Below are 17,461 nucleotides of genomic sequence, written 5' to 3' on the forward strand. Positions count from 1 at the left end.
TGTTTTTATTAATTTTTACAAGTTCACTGATCCAAACAAAACCTAGAAAATGTAACTAAAGATAAAAACAAAAGTCCAACAAAGATTTAAAAACCCTCAGCTAAAGAGAGACATGACACCATGCTGCCCAGGGCCTACAGGGGACAGAGTGACAAACGGGAGGGGGGAGAAGGGTGGGAGAGAGTAAAGTTGAGAAGAAGAGGAGGAACAGAGGGAGAGGGAGAAAGAGAGTAGGGAGGTTGCGGGGAGGGCAGGTGTTATATTAATTGCTAGACAATGGCAGTATTGGGCAGGTTGCCCTCATTCAAGGTCTGGTTCTCGTAGGCCAGGACTTTATTTGGAAAGATGGCCATAAGGATAAAGATCATGGCTGCCATTGCTGATGGAGCATTGACAATAAAAAGCTGGATATCACTGATCCTGTGACAGTGGTTAAATTTTTGGTACAGTCTTTTACCATCAGCAAACCAGACTTGGGTGTTGGTCATGGGCTTTATCTCATCAATTGTGACAGATGAACTGGCTTTGGCTTCAATTTCTGCCTGCCAGGCAGGAGAGTTTGTGTTCATTAGCAGGAGGATAGTGCTGTCTCATGTCTGATCTTTACCCATGAAAGCTCTCTTGCGCTTTACAAAGCCTGATTCTTGGCACTCTTCCATGTCCAAGTTGGCCTCTCCTCCACATGATAACCTTTTTGGCTCTATAGGCATTTCTTCTCTACAGACAGATTAGAAGCTGGGCATGTGATGGGTGCTGGTACCTTCTCAGCTCAGCTCACCACTGCTAAGGAGTGAGCCTCAGCCACCATCTGAAAAAAGCTTCTCTGGAACCTCCTCTTTCAGAGTTTCAATTACTATATGCACATCTTGGCTGGACTATTGTTGTCATTGTCCTGTTATAGGCAGACTCCTTTTTCTGAGGCTTCCTTGAGATGGGCACCTGCTCCTTGCAAATGGTTTTGGCTTGTATCATCAGGGCTCTTGGCCATTTAACCTACAGCTTCTGTTGCATATTCTTTGGCACCCTTGAAGAGGCATTACACCAACTCACAGGGCTCTTCTTTCTTGGGAAGCAGGGAGCTGATAATTTGATGTCTACTTCTCTCTGAGCCTCCATCATAAAATCTGAACATAAGAAAGGTCTCTTTGACATTCTTCATCTTCATCATCTTCTTGAGCATGAATAAAGTTTCTGAATCATGTCTCCCACGTTGCCACTGGAACATTGAACTGTGTGCTCACTGACTGGGAAGGTGATAAAATCTTTATCACTTCTATATGCAAAAAAGGCTGTCCAGGGCAAGGTACTCATCCCACTCAGCTGATCTGAGGAAGAAGCAGGCCCTGATCTCCGGGGGCTTTGGTCACTACCACAGATTCTCTAAGCGCCTCCTGCCATTTCAACTTCCTCCAGATTTCATAAGCAATTTTATATTCAATATTACTCTTGTCCTTTGCTGTCACATCTCTACACTTGACAAGATCAAGTATTTGATAGTTAACAGTGGTTTCTGGGTTCTTTTGATCTCATCGTACTGACTGATTTACATTGGTTAAAGTATTCCCAAAGTAATAGTAATTGTGTGTACTGATATTTGTATTGATTTTTAAAAATCCATTTCCTTTTTTCATTAAGCAGCTTATTTAACTAGATTAGGTTGAAACTGCCTGAACTGTATGCTGTATCTTTTTCTCATTTTTATTCTGTTTTCTTATTTGGAATTGGTTCTGATCTTTGCGCTAACAAGTCGATAGTCTGATTATACATAAAGAGCTGGCATACAAATGACTTCCACATCAATAGCCCGTTATTTCTGATGTTAGAATACATTTAATTTATTTTTATGTTATTTGCTACAATACATTTTATTTTTGCACCTTCCATATCTATAGCCAATTATTCCCTCTATGACATTACTATTTCATTTTCGTGATGCTATTTGCTGCTTATCATCTCGGCTTTTTTCTAAGTCAGACCCACAACTGCACTCAGCCACTACAACAAAGAGTCTGTGAGGTTCTCTTTTTGATTACTTCTCCTTCAGCAAGAACTCTCCAGATGCACTTGGTAAGTAAACTGTTTTCATGTCCCATCATGCCATGAAGAGCTAACACCAGGGCTGCGCAAATCACCCTGGAGCTTTACTTAGCAACAGTGGAGGGATCATTAGAAGTGGTGACTTTGTCCAGCATTCCTACAGCTATTCCAAGTCACTGCCATCTTTACACATTAGACTTGGGTGTGGGATAGGTGATACAGTATAGATAGAAAATGAATAAATACAAGGTAATGCCAGGAGAGGGGGAACACTAATAATTGGAAACTCAGGGAATACTTCAGGGGAGAGATGGCTTAGGATCTGAGGCTTAAAAGAAGATGGCAATTTGGGGAGACGGGGGTGAGAAAGGAACTGTGTGGTCTTTATGGGTGCATGGAAACAAGAGATGGGATCTCAATTTAGGAAAAGCAATAGTCCAACTTCACTAGAACACAGTATGTGAAAGACAGTAACATGAAATAAAACTGGAAAAGTAGGTGAGAGCTAGATTTTGGATGTATTCTAAATATTAAATTCTAGTATTCTAAATACTAGAACAGAGAATTTGTATTTTATTCTAGAGACAACATAGAGTCACTGAAGGGTCTTGTACGTAGAAATGACGATGTCAGACTTATACTACTTGGACAATGTTAATTCCATGCTCTGCCTAGCTGGAGATACTGGAAGGAAGAAGACAGGCAGAGTAACAGAGGATGGTAACCTCCACAAAAATCCTGTTCGGGTACCTCATTTTGTTATGAAGGTGATGCTGGGTTGACAAACACCCATGTCAGGGTAGCACACTCTGGCAGGTTCTACCAAGCATAAACCAGCTTTGGATAAGGTCCTATCAACACATTTGAGGACCATACTAGGCAAACATGAAGGAATTTATTACCATCAATTTGAAAAGGAGGTGATGAATAATTTAACAATATGGTCCCCAGTTCAGTGGGACTCCCACTTTTGCAAAGATGGCAGAGTGGTTTTTACAAAAGGAGAAAAAAAGCAAAGAATAAAAAAATTAAAGCTGTCCTATGAGCATTAATTTGGCAGCTAGGTGGTGCAGTGGATAGAGCACTGGGCTTGGAATCAGGAAGACTCATCTTGAGTTCAAATCTAGCCTACTAGCTGTGTGACCTTGATTTAACCCTGTTTGCCTCAGTTCCTCATCTGTAAATTGGACTGGAGAAGGACATTACAAATCACTCCAGTATCTTTGCCAAGAAAACCCCAAAAGGGGTCATGAAGAGTTGGACATGACTCAACATGGACATGAGTCATGAAATGACTCAACAACATAAGCATTAATTTATCTCTAAATGTGAGCTCCCTATACAACAATAAGAGAGACGAAAAAGAAGGCAATATGATGCAGTGTAAAGAATGCTGGATTTGGAGTCAATGAACTTGTATTTGAATATCAGACTCGCCACTTACTATCTCAGTATTCTCAGGAAAGTCATTTAACCTGTCTGGGCCTCAGGTTTTTAATTTCTAAAATGAAGGGGTTGATCTTAATGACTTCTAAGGTTCCTCCCAGCTCTGCAGACTCTATGATTCTATAATCTTATGGACTACAGCAATGAAACTATATTTCAGGATACTAAAAGAATCAACAAATATGATTAGCGAGCTACTAACAGTGATCTTTGAAAAACTGGAGAATAGGAGATAAAGTACCAAAACAGACAAAGGGGAACGTTCATCCAATTTTCAAAAAAAGAGATGAGAATAGACTCTGTAAATTATACGTCAATAAATTTACTTTCTATTCCTGAAAAAATTACATAATATACTTTTAAAGGAATAGTTTGTAAACATTGAAAAGGAAGCAGTAACCACAAAGAGTTGGCATGACTTTTTTAAGAATAGGTCAAGCCCAGTGAGCCGCATGCCGTTTTGTAGGCAGGGATACATGAGTGGTAGATTATGGGATGCCGTAGGTATTGATTACTATATTTAATTTTTTAAAAAGCTTTTATTAATGTGGATTGTTTTAACATCAGTTATTTCCTAGCATACTCCCAGACAAATGAGACTTTCCCCGTTGTAAAAAGAAAATGTTAAACAAAACCAGTAAACATTCTTACTGAGTGTGACAGCTTGTTTACCACATTCTACCTACAATCTATTACCTGTTAAAAGAAGGTGAGTATTTCATTACCTATTCTCTGGGACTGAGATTAGTCATTACAATTAATTAGAGTTCAGTTGATTTTTTAGTGTTTTTAATTTATACCATTGAAGTCCTTGTGTATATTGTTCTGCCTCTGTTTACTTTGCTCTGCATCATTCATACATCTTCCTATGTTTTTCTAAATTCTTCATAGTCATTATTTTAATGGTAAATTTTCAGTCCATTACATTCACATATCAGAATTTATTCACTTGTTGCCAATCAATGCGCACCTATTTTATGTCCACATTGTTGCTGTTATTAAAACTGCTATGAACATTTTGGTATATGAAGAGTCTATAATTTTTTTGGTCTTTGACATACTTGGGTTTTATGCCCAGTAGTAATCACTATTTCAAAGGATATGAAGAGGTAACTGACTTTTCTAACATAATTGCAAACTGTTTACAGAATGGTTGTTAACAGCTTGTCCAACAGTGAATTAGTGTGCCTGACTTCTTCAAACCACTCTGACACTATATTTATCTTTTATCCTCTCTACAACCCCGAGGGATATGAAGTGGAACTCCAGAGCTGTTTTAATAAATATGTATCTTATTTACTACTGATTAGGAACACATTTCTAGAACATAATTTAAAAATAATGATATTGCTTTTTTTCACATCACCAGAATTTCACCCAATATTACTTTCTTTTCCCCTTCCAAAGAGCCATCTCATGTAACAAATTTTTTTAAAAGAAAAAAAGAAGCAAAAATCATTAAAACATCAAAAAAAAAAAACCTGAAAATATATGCAATGTACCACAGCCATGCACCTCCCACTTCTACGAGAGTGGGGTCTAGGTGTCCTGTCATTTTTTCTTTGGAGACATACTTGTTCTTAGTAATTCTGCAACATTTATTTTTGATTTGTGTTTGTTCTTTCCACTCACATGGCTATCATCATTGTGTATATTGTTTTCTTGGTTCTGTTTACTTTGCTTTGCATTAGATCTTTCTCTGAACTCATACTTTTCATTTCTTACAGCTCGATAAGATTCATTAAGGTAACCCAATTTGTTTAGCCATTTGCCAAAAGATGGGCATCTACTTTGCTTCCAATTCTTTGAAACAACTAAAAGTAAAATTGCTATAAATATTTTAGGGTATATGGAGACTTTCTTCAATTGCTGACCCACTCGAGGTATAAATCTAGTGTTGTTGTTCAGTTGTTTCAGTCATGTCTGACTTTCTGTGACTAGATGTGGGGGTTTCTTGGCAAAGATACTGGAGTGGTTTGTCATTTCCTTCCAGCTCATTTTACAGATGAGGAAACTGAGGCAAACAGGATTAAGTAACTTGTCCAGGGTCAGACAGCTAGTCAGTGTCTGAGGCCAGATTTAAACTCAGGAAGATGAGTCTTCTGGACACCAGGCCAGACATTGCATCACCTAGCTGGCCCTAGTCTAGTATTGGACTTTATATGCCAAAGAGCATTTGGATATTTTAGTCATTCAATCGGTGTAATATTAAAGTGCTTTCCAAAAGGATTATCTTAGGACTTCAGGGCAGCTTTCAATGATAACTTCTTGAAAGATGCTGTCCAGGCTCTTTTTTTGATCATGGCTTTCAGGTAGACCAGTAATTCTTAAATTATCTCTCCTGGATCTATTTTCCAGGTCAGCTGTTTTTCCATTGCAGTATTTTACATTTTCTTCTATTTTTTTATTTTGTTTGACACAATGGAAAATCTATCCACATGCAGAGAAAGAACTATGGAGCCTGAATGAAGATCAAAGTATACTATTTTCTCTCTCTCTCTTTCTCTCTCTCTCTCGTTTCTTCTTTCTTGTGGTTTTTCCCTTTGTTCTAATTCTTCTTTACAACATGACTAATGTGGAAATATGTTTAATATGATTGTACATGTATAGCCTATAGCAGACTACATGTCTTGGGGAAGGGAGAATGGAGAGAGGGGGAGAAAATTTAGAACTCAAAATCTTACAGAAGTGAATGTTGAAAACTAAAAACAAATAAAATTAAAAAAATTAAAATTAAAAAATGATTGTCTTAATTCATAGCTCCACTAACAATGTGGATCTTTCCATACTTCCTCCAAAATTGATTATTACCATTTTATATCATCTTTGACAATTTGCTAGGTGTGCAGTGAAACCCAGGAGTTGTATTGATTTGCATTTCTCTTATTGTTGGTGATTTGAAACATTGTTTCATATGGTTATTAATAGATTTGCAAGTCTTTTTAGAACTGTGTATTGATATCCTTAGGTCACTTATCAGGGAATGGCTTTTGGTGGTTATACACACACATATGCATACATATGCAAATCTGTTTGTTGGTTATATATCTTGGATATAAAACCCACCTCTAAGAAATTTGATTTAAAAAATTCCCATTCAATTGCTTCTTTTCTTATTCTAGGTGTATTTTGTTTGTGCAAAACCTTTTTAGTTTCATGTGATCAAATTTATCTACTTTTACCTTTTATAATTGACTCCATCCCTTGTTTGGTTAAGAATACATCTCCTATTCATAGCTGTGAAAGGCACATGATCTGCTCCTCTTCTACTTCTTTAATAACAAGGTCCCATGTACATTTCAAATTTATTGTGGAATATAGCATAAGATGTTGGTATAAGCCTAATTAATTCCAGACTATTTTCTAGTTTTCCCAGCCATTTTTATCAAATAGATTTTTTTTAACATGTTTTCTGGTTTATTGAACAGTGGGGCTACTGAGCTCCATTATTTCTGATTCTTCCTTGTCTAATCTGTTCCCTTGATCTAATTCTCTAGCTTTTAACCAATAACAAATGGTTTTAATGACTGCTTCCTTATAATTTGAGGTCTAGAAGTACTATTCCCTCTTTATCTCTATCCTTTAAATTGTTTTCCCTGATATTCTAGGTCTTCAGCTTCTCCAAATGAATTATATTATTTTATTGAATTCTGCAAAGTATCTCTCTGATAGTTTGATTGGTATAGCATTAAAACTGTGAATTAACTTTGACAGTATGGTCATTTTTAATATATTGAAATATCCCAACCATGAACACTGAATATTCCTCCAGATACTTATATTGTTCAAACAATACTTTCTTTAAGGAGCACTTTGAAATTAAATCTATACAAAAATTTTGCGGACTTTGATAGGCTGATCCTTACATATTTTTTTTATTGGTCTTCTTCAAGAACAAAGGACAAGCACACAATACATTTTATGCATTCTCTAGTTATTTTGTATAGTAAATTCTCTTTCTATTTTTCTCCTCTTAGATTTAGTTACTATTATATAGAAATGCTGCTGATTTTTGTGGGCTTATTTTGTAGCCTGAACTTTGCTGAAGCAGTTGTCTCAATCGTGTCATTGATAAATAGGGATGCCTCTATCCCCAATTTGTCTATCTTTATGTCTTTAGTTTCTTTTGCCTAATTGCAATTGCTAGTATTTCTAGAACCACATCAAATAATTTTTAAAAATGAGCATCGTCCTTTACTCCTGTATTTACTAGGATAGCTCCTAGTATGTTCCTATTGTATATGATACTTGCTTTTGGTTTTATTATATTATTTTATTATCTATTATGTATTATTTTATTTATATTACATTATATACTATATATTATTTATTATATATTATTTTATTTATTATTATATATTTTATTATTTATATTTTTAAAAAAGATCCCTCTATGCCTGCTACTTTATAGAACTTTTAGTATGGTTGTTGGACTTTGTCAAAGCCTCTACAGACAAATCATGTGGTTTGAGATGCTTTTGTTTTTCATATTTTTTTTTCCTTAATGTTGAACCATTCATGTGTCCTTGGTATAAATCCAGCTTGATCATAATGAATTTTTTTTCTTGGATGATTTGCTATAGTCCACTTAAAAGGATTTCATTTAAAATTTATAAATGTTCATTAATGATTTTGTTATATAGTTCACCTTTTTTGCTTTAACCTTCCCTGGTTTAAGTATTAGAACTGTAGTTGTCCCAGAGGCATCAGAGTGTTTTCTTTCTCAGTTTTTGAGTAATTTTTGCACATTGATGCTGATCATTCTTTAAAAGTTTAATAGAATTCCCTTGTGAAACAATCATGACCAGAAATTTCAATGCTTCCCTTTATGAGAACAGTCTTCTGTTAGTTTGGGAATTTTATGTTTCTGAAGATATTTCTCTATTACTTTTTTTGATCTTGGTTTTGGTAGTATAAAACTGAGTATAGTAGTTCTGATTATTCTTTTAATTTCTTCTAGTTTTGCTGATTTCACCTTGTTTCTTTGTTATTTTGTGGATCTGATTTTCTATTTAACCAAGTTATCAATTTATTAGTCTATTCAAATAACCACCTTTTAGTTTTATCATTTCTGTAGTCTTAAATTTTTTCCCATTTGTTTCTCCTTTAACCTTCATGTATCATCTTTTGTGCTTTTTTGGAGTTTATTTTTTGGCTTCCTAATTTAGAAAAAAGACATACATTCAGTTCATGAATCTTCTTTTCTATTTTGTTAACATGCTTTTAGGGATATGTTTTTTCCCCCAGAGGACTGTTTTAGCTGCATTCTAGAAATTTTGACATGTTGTTTCCTGATTATCATTTTCTTTCACATAATTATTGTTTCTATGATTTGTTCTTTGGCCCATTCGCAATTTAGGATTTTAACGTTAAGTTCCCATTTGGGTCTGTCTCCCTGAATATTAGCTTTATTTCATTGTCAAAGATATTTACTTCTGCTTTTTTACATGTATTTGAAATATATGTGTGCCCAAAACATGGTCATAGTTTTAAGTTTTATGTGGTGTTTAAAAATGGGTATATTCTTTAGCAGTCCCATATAGAAGACTGCTATGTCTATTAGCTCGTTTCTCCAATAATTCAATTCTATATTTTCAAATTGTTAGATTTGTTCCTGTTGCTGTATTACAATGTCTTCTCATAATTCAGTTTTATCCTTTATGAATTGTATTAAGGCATTTGGAGCACATACATTTAATGTTGATACATTTAATGTTGATATTGGTTGTTTCCTTTAGCATAATTTGGTATTCTTGCTAATCTCTTTTTATAGTGTGAATTTTTGTTTTTCCTTTTATAACATGATCACAATTCCTGTTTTGGATTCACTTGTTCCAGCTCCTAATTTTTATTTTATGTCTTTGGGTATGTTTCTTTTAATAGTGGGATTTTGTTTTTATCAACTTTGTCATTCTCTTAAAAGTTTTGTTGTATTGTTGAAATAAGGGATCAGCAACGATGAAGGGAACTAAATCCCATCCACAGCTTGCTTTTGTATAGCTCTGGGATAAGAATTTTTTTTTTTTATATTTTAAAATAAAGTTTTATTGTATTTAAAATATAAATCTCAGTCATAGCTTAAGCCCTATAAAGATAGGACTTGGCCTTCAATTTTAGTTTGCTGACCTTTTAAATCCATTTCAAGTTATCAGAGTTATGTTTTCCTTCATTTGTACCCCAAATTTTTTTCCTCAATTAGGATTTTTAGTTTTCTTCCTTGTATTTTCCTCTTTATTTTTGCTTAATCTACTTTAAACAACTTTATTTCTGACAGGCTTCCTTCTCCTCACCCTCAAGTACTCTTCTCCTAATTATCATTCTTTCTTCATTTTGGGTGTTTTATTCATTTTTCTTCCTATTTCAGTCAATAGCAGTAGAAAACTTCCTCTTATTCTTCTAATTTTTACCCTAAAAAAATTTTGCTCCTTTTTCTAAAAAGAATTTCCCTCATCCTCCTCACTACTTATCTTATTTTAAACTTCTGTTCTTTGATTCATGGTCCTTATATTTATGCTTTCTTTACCCTTTCTATTCCTCATGGAATGAAAGCTTCTGAGGTGCATTGCATTGGAGATTCTGCCCTCCTTTTTCCTGTTGTGTCTCACACTTAAAAGAATCAATTCCTAAAGGAGACAGAGACAATATAAGTACTGTCCCAGCATACACCTTTTTCTGTGACCTGATTATGCAATTTATTATTAATCTTGACTTCCTTATAGACATTTTACCCCATCTGAAACAAAATCTTTTTTCTGGGTCTGTGTCCTCTCACCTTTCGATGTCAGTTGCCTCTAGTAGCTGATTCCCCTTCTGATGCAGGATGCTATCTAGGGAGGCACAACACTCAAAGGTAGGTACCAAATTCCTATGGTTTATTCCCAGTTAAGGTCCTCATCTCCTATTAAAGACTATTTTTCCCCTCACCCCCATGGGAGTATTCTTCAGCAGAACCCCCTCCCACTGTTGAATCAAGATTTCCCTTTTTTCTCATTTCAATCCCTCTCTTTGCCACCTCCCCTTTCTCCTGTAGCCTCTCTTCTTTCTGAGAGACTGAGTATAGGGGTTGTTTTCTCTTTATTGTTTCATATTGACTCAACATTATGTCACACACCATTATCTTCCTATTTTTTTTCCTGCTCATGCGCCTCCCCATTCTGCCATTTACTTACTCTCTCATAAGCACAATGAAAAAGTATTGATTCACCCATAGAAAGTATGTGGTAGCTTAGATCATAGTGCTTCAGGCCTGTTCCAATAGCATTACTTCTATTCAAGGCCTACTTTCACCCATGTCTTTTCTTGTATTTTTAAAGAATCTCTTACTGGTTCCTCTGTTTTTAACCCCACAGGTCTCCCCACATCCTTTTCTGTTTATGGGTGTTATTTAATAACTGGCACCTGCCTTGGTTATTATATTTGTTTATCTTGTGTTTATATTGTCTGGGATGTCTGCAAAACAAATAATCTGCTTATGTGTTCTGGTTTTTGGTTGTTGTTCAGTCATGTCTGACTCTGTGATCCTGTATGGGGTTTTCTTGGCAAAGATACTAAAGTGGTTTGCCATTTCCTTCTTCAGTAGATTGAGGCAAACGGAGGTTAAATGACTTGTCCAGAGTCACACAGCTAGTGCCTGAGGCTGAATTTGAAACTCAGGTCTTCTTGACTCCAGGCCCAGTGCTCTATCCACTGAGCTACCTAGATGCCTTTGTTTTTTGGTAGGACTGCTCAAATGCCTCTCTTTTATTGAATGCCCATATTTTTCGCTGATTAGAATTAAGCTTACAGGACATGTCACTTTGGGTTGAGTCTTGCCCTTAGGAATATATTATTCCATTCTCTTTTTTAGTTTCAAAGAATTTGGCTAACATAGGGAGGAAAGACTGTTTAAGTGGATGGTAGGATAAAGTGCTTTTTGTTTTTAGAATGGAGGAGACTTGGAGATAGTTGAAGTAATAAAGGAGAAAGGAACCAGCAGACAGAGAGAGTTTGAAGTTTTGAGAGGGTAATTAAGGATCCAGTCTGCTGGAAAATTTGAATCAAGGGCACAAGTAAAAGCACTAACCTTGGCTGTGAGAAAGAAGGTGGGATATTATGTCAAGGGGTTTGGGGATGAAGAGAATGGGTGAGCAGGGAGATCACATCTAATAGCTTGTTTGCTCAGTAAAGAGTTGAGGTCCTCAGCTGAGCTGGTAGAAGAGACATTGTAGGACGAATGGGAAGGGAAGAAAAGGTTTGGAATCCCTTTTGTGGGAATAGTGGAAGACAAATCAACTGCCTTGTCACAGTGAGGGACCAGGGGATGTTGAATAGTATAAATTTATAATGTATTTAATCAATAGGATTGTAAGATGTCCTCCAGTTGTGCTGAACAGTAGGTAAGGGTAAAATCTAGTATATGACCATATCTAAAGTTGACAACTCTTGTCAAGCTGACCTGTACAACATATCTCACATCCAGCTCTCTCTCCATGCCTACAGCCACTACCTTTGCTTAGGTTCTTCACTTTTACCTGGACTTTTACAATAGCCTTATAATTGAGGTTACTTCTACTAGGTTCTCCCTTCTTCACTGTATACTAAACACAGCCATTAAATAAAAAGTTCTAAGACACAAATTTGACATCAATTACCTGCTCAAAAATCTTCTGTAGTCCTTATGCCTTTTGAATAAACTATAAACTTGGTCTGGTATTTAAGACTTTTCACATTCCAGATCTATCTTTCCAGGCATATTTTCTATTATTTCCCTTCAAATACTTTCTGTTAAAGACTAACTGGCCTACCAGCTATTTTCTGAACTTGATATTCCATCTCTTGATTCTGTCCCTTAGCACAAACTGTCTCCCATGCATGGAATGCTCTATTTACTTTTTGCCAATCAGAACCCCAGCTCCCTTCAAGATGTAACTGGCTGTCCCCACATACCTAGAATACACTCTTTACCTCTGCCTGATAAAGTCTTTTTCCTTTAATAACTCAAAATACCTTTTTCTGTATGAAGCCTTTCTAGACCCATCCAATTGCGAGTTACCTCCTTTTCACACTATTTTGTAGTTAACTATTCTGAATTTATTTGTATTCACTTTAAATGCATGCTGCACACATTTATAAATGTCTTTGTTGCCTATCCTGTTAGAATGTAAGCTCTTTTTTGTAGGAACTGTTTCATTCTTTGTGCCTTTTGATGCACTCTATATGTTCAACACTTAACACAGTGTTCAATACCAGTCAGCATATAATAAATGCTTCAAGGATCAAGGATGACCCCAAGATTGATTAGAAGGGTGGTAGTGCTCTCAAAAGTTTGGAGGTTTACAGGGGAATAGCAGTAGTTCTATTTTAGTCATACTAAGTTTGGGATGCCAATGGAACATGGAAATAGAAGTGTCTAGCAGATAGGTGGCTATATTGGATAGAAGTTCAAGAGCGAGGACTTCTAGTAATATCATCAAGCCTGAGTGGTATCTAAGCTCAATTCCCCTCTATAACCTCAAAACATATAGAAATATTATAGAGTAGAAGAATTTCTATTCAAATTGTGGAGAAACCTCCCGAATAAGAAAACGATTTTGTAATAACTACTACTAAACCCCAGAAAGGACAAATGGAGTGGCCATAAGAACATTGAGAATGTTTGGAAGACCTAACAAAATAATGGAAGAGATAAAGAGTAAAATTAGAACACTAAATAAAAAAGAATTAACAGCTTAGAACTGGAAAAATCTTAGCAAGAAATTGGATACCTTGAAAAAGAAGAAAAACACAGAACTAAAAAATTGAATAATACAAGAATTTTTGGAACAAAGGTAAAAGACACAGAAATTGGAAAAACATATAAGGTCTGTATCATCAAAGCAACTGACCTAGAAGACATAGAATGGAGAGACAAGCCAAGAAGAATTAGTCTCCAAGAAAAAATTAAACAAAGATATCTGAATACCATAACTCAGGAAATCATAAAAGAAAAAATGCCCCAAAGTGTTGGAAGCAGAAAGCAAAGTAGCAATGAATAGAATGAATAGGATGTCACCAGACAGGAATCTCAGATTTAACTCCCCAAGATGCATAGTTGCTAAACTATAGGGCTTCCAAATCAGAAAGAAAATACTACAAGCAGTAAGGCAGAGACAGATCACATAACCAAGTAACCACAGTCAGAATCACTCAAAACTGCTCACCAACAATGAGAAGGGAAGTAAAAAATTATCATTTGAGAGCTGTTCCTTGTACAAGAGACATAGAGGAAAAAAGGATAAGCTCTGAACTAGGTATTTTTTTTTAAAGTTCTCTAGGAGAAAGCGAGGGGAGGAAATTCATATTTCTCAAAAATGAGGTACCTCACATGAAAGTAATTTAGACATATTGGTGGAACATGAGGGAGCAATAATAAGGGATTCAAAACTATCTTTGCAGATTGACAAGGAAAGGTTAAAAGTTGTATTAGTAGAAATGTAATAAAATGAGTAGGGGAAGGGGCTAGGAACAGGAAGTGGAAGGTGAGGTGTCTGGCCTGGAAGGTGGGAATCAGGAAGGGGAATGTCTAAAGCAAAAACAGAGTATAACTATGGCAGGCTAATTACAAAAAAAGGTATGTGAATGTGGGGGGAAGAGAATGGAATAAGACCCAGTGATTTAGGTTTTGACTGGGAGAGGTTGAAGAATGGAAATATTCCAAGCAATATAAACAGGAAAAAAAAACCCTATTGCTGAGTTTTTAAATAATGATTTGATGAAAGGAAAAAAAGGTTAACACTGTAAAAGTTAATGAAATGAACTTGCCCATAATGGAAAGAGATGGCAAAATGGATTGAAATTCAGAAGAAATATTAGGACTAGACACAGAGTAAGCACTTTACAAATGTTGGCTGTTAAGTAATAAAACTATAGTTTTTAAAAATAATTCTAAAAAGATTAAAGATGAAAAGATATGGTCCACTGTAGAATACTACTATACTTGTGAAAGCATGCCTCTTTCCTACCAATACCTTCCTCAAAATTGTCAATGATTCATGTATAAATGATCCTTACGAGGGAAAGTGGGGATATAGGTCAGTGATTATTCTTTTGGTCATCTTTTTTCAGTATTTCCTTTCCTTCTTCCTCCTACTTTGAGAATCTATCCCTCCATACCTGGATCTCCTCTATGTATACTTCTAGTTGAGAAAAAAAAAAAGAAAGCAAAAAAAAAGGTAATGTACTGAATCAGCAGGGTTATGTGACTTTCTCTAGCAGTATTCAACTATTTGCATAACTTCGGGTTCAAGAAAGGAGTGAAGATATGTTAGAAAAAAAGAGCTGGGGCTGGCAACAGAGTGGGGAAAAAACTAGGGGACAAGGAATTCAAGGGAAACAGATATTGTAGAGCTGAACCACGTGGTCGACTGTGAAGGAAAAAAAGTGAGGCAAAATGATACAGGGACTGGAGGTTATGGTAAGATTAAGTTTAGGAAGAGTGAGGCAAAGAGAGAAATGAAAACATTTATAATTAGACAATAATTTCAGGGCTCAAGGTGGTAGAGGCAGCACAGTTATAGGTGGCGGCAACAACCACGGTTTTCAAGGCCCCCACCTTTCCATATCCATTGTCATTTTAGCAGTGTCAACACAGAGGCATTAGCACCAGCTGCCACAGATTGTTCTCCTAAATATTATAAGCTGAGGGTACAGGTATAAGAAGCTCTGATAGATCAATGCATTTCTGAGAATAGACTATCTAGTGCAGTGATTCTTAAAGGGTATACAGAAGGACACTACTACGCTGTGAGTTTCAATTAGGAATGCCTCGAAATTCCCAACTCTTGCTCTAAGGTTTACTTTGTGGTTTGTTCTTCTAAGCATGGCCTCAGAGACTGATATCACCTCCTCCAGAGCAAGTCCTAAGAAACTAATGAAAAGAGGGTGGGGGTGGGGGAGCAAAGAGAATAAGAGACAGAGGAATCCTAATGACCAGGTCAAGGTTGATGGATCTGAAGGCTTGACTGTTTGAGAATCTTTCTTTGTTATCAACTGTTGAAATTCTTTTTGACAAAGAATACTGTACATAACCAAAAAAGGTTTGAGAAACTTTATTCTAGTGTACATCTCATTCTCTATGGCTAGATTTCTGAGATCTTGGTGGTAGCAGATGATTGTGATGTAGTCACATAATTCATTCACCATGGACTATGACACCAGAAACTGGAAAGTGTGAGGAAGAGATATTCACATTTGCCTGTTAGCATCTTTGTCTTTCTCCATGGGTTAGACTGAATTTATACTTAACATCAACTTCAAAATCTTATCTCCAAGATATTGGAGAATCAGGTCCAGCTCTCATCTATACATCCATGGAATCGTAGGCCCACTAATGCCTTTGTGCTCTCAAGTTCAATATCTCCAATGGATGTATCTCCTTCAGTACAAACCCTTCATTTATAGCTGTTCCTGTTTAATGGATCACAGAACTTCAGAGTCTGAGATGACATTGTGGTATCTGCATCAAGCCCTAGAATGTTACGATGCCTTACCAGTAAGATATATGGGCACTTGAGTGATTAGCCAAACAATCTACCTTGGAAAAATTAACTGGCTTAAGAATGTATATTGCCTTGATTATGACAGACAACCAGATGTGCCTATGTTCTTATATTTTGGGTAGGTACCACAGATGGACAATGATATGAATCTTACTGGAGGAGGAAAATTACTGGACTGAATTTGGAAAATTATAGATGTTCAATGACCCCTCCCCACCCCCTCCACCACAAGTTAGTCCTTCACACAAAAATCCATCTTTTTAACATCACTATTTTTCCAGCAATGTATCTAAAGAAACAAATTTTCAGGTGATACAAAGACAATAGCCTCTTGCATGCAAAAAGTGGCATAAAAATGTCATCAAGGAAATGAGATAAGAAAGAAGATGAATAAGTTATGTAGTGAGAGACAAACCTTTAGATTATCAACTTCTTTAAGGCAGGGACTGTCTTTTTATTAAATATATCCTTAGCACTTGGCACACAGTAGGCACTTAATGTTTCTGGGATTAGATACTCAGGAATAACATGGACAGCCTGAGTGCTGCAGTTGTACCGATGGAAACACTTCTTTACGAACTCTAGTTCCCACCATGGCATTCCTTCTACCCTAATCCCACAACACTGAAGTTTCAGTAGTCACTGATTACTTACTTGGGAGAAGAGGGATGACACAGGCTGTCTTTCAATATGTCCTATGAACAGCCAGAGTGGCCAATAAGGAGCCAGTCAACACTGAGACCCACAGGGATCTCCTCAGTTCTCACAGCCTCTGCACTGCTAGACTTTCCTAAAAACTGGCAGGAAGGGCAGCATGCCTTCTGTGTCACTTAATCTGGTGCCCTACCATCTATGGAGATCATCTTCACTCCACAGTTACCTTGTATTCTGCCTTTTCTTGACACCTCAATTGCAATCTCTTCTCTGAATCCACCATGGCTGATTGCCAATGTGTAAGAAAAATGTGTTTAGGATCTATCCAATACAGAAAGGATTTGGAGGTCCCTTTACTACCCTAGGCTACAGGCCTAAGAAGGAAACATAGGGGCCAGCATATACCACAGGAACTGTCAGACACTGACAATCAACACCACCTCACAAGCTAAAGGCTTATGGTTCACTGAGATTTTTCTAAGCTTAAGGTGTGGCTAAAACAGGAAGCCTGGTAAACCCTAAGCATGACTATACTGTTACGGCACTAAGCAAAGGCAGAGAATTCAAGTTGCAGCAATTTTTTAAAAATGAAGCTCTGGGAAACACGTTGAGCCAAATGGTCAGCTCCCTAAATGTTTGCTTCCTAATCCTAGAATGGCTGCCCTGGCCTTTAAACCCTGCTCTATGCCTCCAGTTTTCTTCTTTAGCATTTTGCAGATACTCTGGCACATTTTCTCTCCTCCCAATTCAGACTTTAGCTGCAGGCAAGGATTACCCTTTCCCTCTGCAGAAGTATGTCTAATTACTGG

The 17,461-nt window shown here is 36.4% G+C and overlaps 1 pseudogene; it reads right to left on the bottom strand.

The window, feature by feature from the left end:
• Nucleotides 1-257: 257 nt before the first annotated feature.
• Nucleotides 258-16,935, bottom strand: LOC118829632 (annotated as a pseudogene).
• Between the last annotated feature and the right edge of the window lie 526 nt (nucleotides 16,936-17,461).

Source organism: Trichosurus vulpecula, chromosome 8 (genome assembly GCF_011100635.1).
Source record: "Trichosurus vulpecula isolate mTriVul1 chromosome 8, mTriVul1.pri, whole genome shotgun sequence".
Lineage (NCBI taxonomy): Eukaryota > Metazoa > Chordata > Mammalia > Diprotodontia > Phalangeridae > Trichosurus > Trichosurus vulpecula.